The sequence below is a fragment of the Microtus ochrogaster genome, chromosome 1, assembly GCF_000317375.1.
Source record: "Microtus ochrogaster isolate Prairie Vole_2 chromosome 1, MicOch1.0, whole genome shotgun sequence".
Lineage (NCBI taxonomy): Eukaryota > Metazoa > Chordata > Mammalia > Rodentia > Cricetidae > Microtus > Microtus ochrogaster.
In genome coordinates, this window is record NC_022009.1 from 42,502,830 (window position 1) to 42,507,240 (window position 4,411).

The following is a 4,411-nucleotide window of genomic DNA, read 5'->3' on the forward strand; positions in this document are numbered from 1 at the left end:
TAGGCTTGTGGCAAGCTTTCTTCTCTGGGTTGTGGCCCCATCTGCTGAGGTCTACAGCTACCCCTTTTGATGCATAGCTCTCGTGGGGCCACGTGCTCTCTCATCTCCCAGAAATGGGTCATGAAGGGGTAGTTGACAGTTCCCTTCCATGTTGGCATATTTTCCTGATTTTCCTGCGGAGTCTTCTATGTCTTTGTCAAGATTGGTCAAAGGATCTAAGGCCATGGCTATCACCTCCTATGATCTTCCACGCTGACATCCAGTTGGCTTCCATGGGGGTCCAGGGCACAGTCTGCTGTCACTGTCCCACATCTGCATTATCATGGAGCCTTACAGAACTCTCTCACGTATCAAATTATACTCTGACTCAATGGCAGGAGCACAAATCAGCAGGCCTGTGTCACACTGGGAAAGGAGGGACTTGCCTGGCTCGCAGACCCACACATGGCAGGTAGAGAAGAGACTGCCCTTGGCACCTGAGGATCACTAGTGTATGGCCTTCTCCCCTACTGCTCTTGTCCTTATGGGACAGAAGAGCAAAGGGCCATCTTCAGTTGCCCGAGGTGCCAACTGGTCACCAAACCCACCTGAAATAACTTCAAGGCAAGTCACCATAGGGAGAGGCATATCAGTTCAAGCACTTTAATGTGGGGTGTAAGGTAGTAGATGCAGGTAAGCAGAGCTGGGCTTCACCGAAGAGTCTCCACATCAAAGCCCAAAGCCTGCCGGGTGGTGGGCCTGCCACCTATCAGCTCTGAGGAGCTGGAGTCTGACGGTGCCATGCTCGTCTCTGCACATAGTTAGCCCAGCGAACATGCTCCGACAAGCTTTTTCTTAAAAAATAAAACAAAACAACAACAAAAAAAAACTCTTCTCTTCTTGTCTACCTGCTTACCAGATAACCACAAAGAGAAAATAGAAGTTCTGGTCCATAAATAGACAGAGCTAGGACCCAGCAAAGACGATTCCCGTGAGATGGAATTCTGAGTGAATTCTCTGGAAACAGAACGTCCTGGGGGAAATCCATAGATGGGGCCCCCTCACCTTGATGTTCTGAAGTTAAGCTATCAAAGCGGGATGTCAGTTGGTGAGCTCTCACCATCTGGGGCAGAGTGAAACCCCTGCCCTGGTTATGGGGTAGTTGCTCCTGAGAAGAACTGGATACCATAAACACATTTGACTTCACTGCCCAGAAAGGACACTGAGACCTTGCCACTCTTCCCCATGTACTACCTATAGTGGCTGCTGGTGTCTTCCCTAGAGCCTTAGGATCTAAGATCATGTCTTAGATCTTCATTCTACAGAAAATGAACAAAAAACACATCTCTGGTCTTGAGTAAGGCCACACAGCATTTGTTTTTAAATGTTATTATGCGCTGCAAAACAGGTCTTAGAGCCTTGGCTTAATCTTAACCCTCAGTTCTGAAGTGGCGGAATTTAAAATATCTTTGGTCTTTCAACAAAATACTGCATTTGTCTTCTTGCACAATATTTATGAAATGCCTGCTGTGTGCGTTTTAATTTATAACATTTGTGAAACACCTACTATGTGCTGCCAGTTTTGTCTGGGCACTGAGCAAGACTGGGTCCCTTGCTCTTCTGCCTAGCAAAGGTCAGGGACTGAGGGCCAATGAAGACTAGAAGCACTGCTTTGGATGCTGTATCAAAGCAAAAGAAGGTAAGAACGAGAGAGCATGGTGGCCATGGATGCAGAGAGCTAATGACACTGGGACAGAGATCCTGGAAAATTACCAGGTGGAATGCACATGCTCAGCAGTGAAAGTATGCCTGAGCTATATTCAAAGGCAGGAGCTTTTGGTTGTCTTCCTGTGCGCGCTGGTATTAGCCTTAGACGGTGTTGGCATTCTATGGCTGGGAAAAGCTGTGTGATATCTGTTTCCTGTTCTGGCAAGGCTCTGAGCCCTTCCCAGTGTGGGTGAAGATATCAGCAGCATCCTGAGCGACCTCATCAGCCCCAAAGTAGCAGCCTGGATGGTTAAGATGTGGGGAAGTCAGGGTGGCCATTTGGACCATGCTGGTGGGATCCACCCACTCCCCACTGGCACGCTACCCACTGCACTTCTGGAAGGAGGAAAAGAAGAAAATGTTGCAGGCACCCACACTTCCAAAAGGAAGAAACATGTCAGCTGAACCCACTCATGTCATCTCTGCTTAGTGACAGGCAGAAGGACGCCTACTTGGAGTGGCCCAAACTCCATAAGGCAAGGCGTGCCTAAGCTGCCCACACTTAAGAACAGCTTGTGAAATGGTCAGTGGCACAGAGTGAGGGAAGAAGAGGCCTCGTGCCAGGAATGGCACTATGTCTGTGCCCACTTTTCATTCTAGATGGAGAGGACCCGGAGGCCAGAGACAGCTAGGGCTTAGTCATGCCGGTAGCACCGGGAGACCTAAGACCTGCCACCCAGCAGGACATTAGTGTAGAAGTAAGAACAGCAGAGGCTGTGGGTACACTGCATTGAACTCGACTTTCAGTGGATTCGGGGGAGATAGAGAATGAGAAGGGGACTTTATTTCAGAACAGCTTTAGTTTGCATTATCAAAGCTCTAATGAATGCCAAAATGCATCAAAGGGGCCTGGAGATGCTCAGTAGTAAGAGCACTCTCCACACAAGCCGATGCCATCAGTTTGGATCTAAGGGAACCATGTTTTCAAGGCTGGGTGTAGTAGTCCTGTGTGTGTGTACCCCAGTACTCCCATAGCACCATGGGGTAGGAAAAGGGGACTCACGCAGAAGCTCAAGGGCCAGCTACCCTGGACTGTTTGAGAAAGTGGCAGAAACCAGAAAAATCCTGTAACCAAATAAGAAGCTACTCTTCTGACCTCCACACATATGTCATGGTATGCACATGTGCTATGGGACATGTGCTTACACACACAAATATCACCTATGCTTATACGTATCTTATGCCCATGCCACATAGACAAATGCATTCACACTGTACACACTTATGAACATATACATCATATATATTCGCTATATATACACATACTAACACATGCACACCTTACATATATGCCACATACACATACCACACACATATGCATGTTCACTCATATACAAAAACCACATACACATATAGATATCATATACACATGTCACACAAACACATATACATATAGATATAATATACACATGTCACATGCATATACATATAACAGACACATAAAGACACACTCTATACACAGGAATACTTATGTAAAAATACATGTACCACATAACACATCATATACACACCATACTCCCACACAAGTTTATAACACACACATCATATATACATACTATATGCACAAATTCATAACACACATATATGTAATGTACTCACACATAAATATATAAAAGAGGGCAACACAGCAAATTAAAGAAGCTTCAGGTCCAAGCCCACGGTCCTAGTCCATACGAACAGAGGTTGAGAAGATGGGAACTGGCGACTGATAACAGAACAGATAGAAATAGCTCCCTCTGCAAGTCCCGGAATGGTCTATCTGCACCCACAAACCACCATGCCAGTGCCACAGAATCCAGTCAAGGCTGCTAAAAGTTTCTAAGTTCCCAAACTGACAAAGGATATCTGTGTTCATATGGAGTTCCCAAGGAACACTTTTAATTCTAGTGTGTTTTTCTAAATAGATCCATGCCCCAACCTGTGACAACAGGGGCTGTGGAAAGCTAGGGCAGGGGATCTACGCTTACAGAATGGTAGAGACTGCTTAGGGGGCCCTTTGTCCACAGCTGGCCCTGGACTGGGGACCAGTGTATCTGCTGAGTGCCCAGAGGATGAGGAGGGAGAGTCCTGTCTTCGCGTGCTTCCATGTAGAGCTTGACTCTGCTACCTCTGATACTGAAGAGCCATGTTCTGGTCGTCCCATGGGAAGCCCCTTCTGCCTAAAGAGTTACAGCTCTTCACCTGCCAGAGACTCGACCCCAAAGATCAAATCAAGAAAAACATTACTTGTCAGAACCAAGAAAATAGCCCTGACAACCGACTTATAGGCCCACCAGCACTGATTGACCCCAGTGTGATGAGCCCAACGTTGGAAACCTCTGGCCTTCAGAAGGGGGATTGGAGAATCTTTGACACAGCTCTCTCTGCCTTCTCCAACTAGTGGCCACAGCCACTCCTGATGCTGCAGTGAGCACACACTGTAATGGAGGGAGGGGGGAAGATGAGCCCTTGAATGGTTCAGAGACAAAAGAAGAAGCAGCTTTATGGTGTGGTTTCTTCCTATTTGTCACCCATGCAAGTTGTTAGAAATGGACCAACACTCCGGCTGCCCGAGAACACCCCAACACTCTGGCTGCTGTCTGAGAACTGCCCAGGAACACCCCAACACTCCGGCTGCTGTCTGAGAACTGCCCAGGAACACCCCAACACTCCGGCTGCTGTCTGA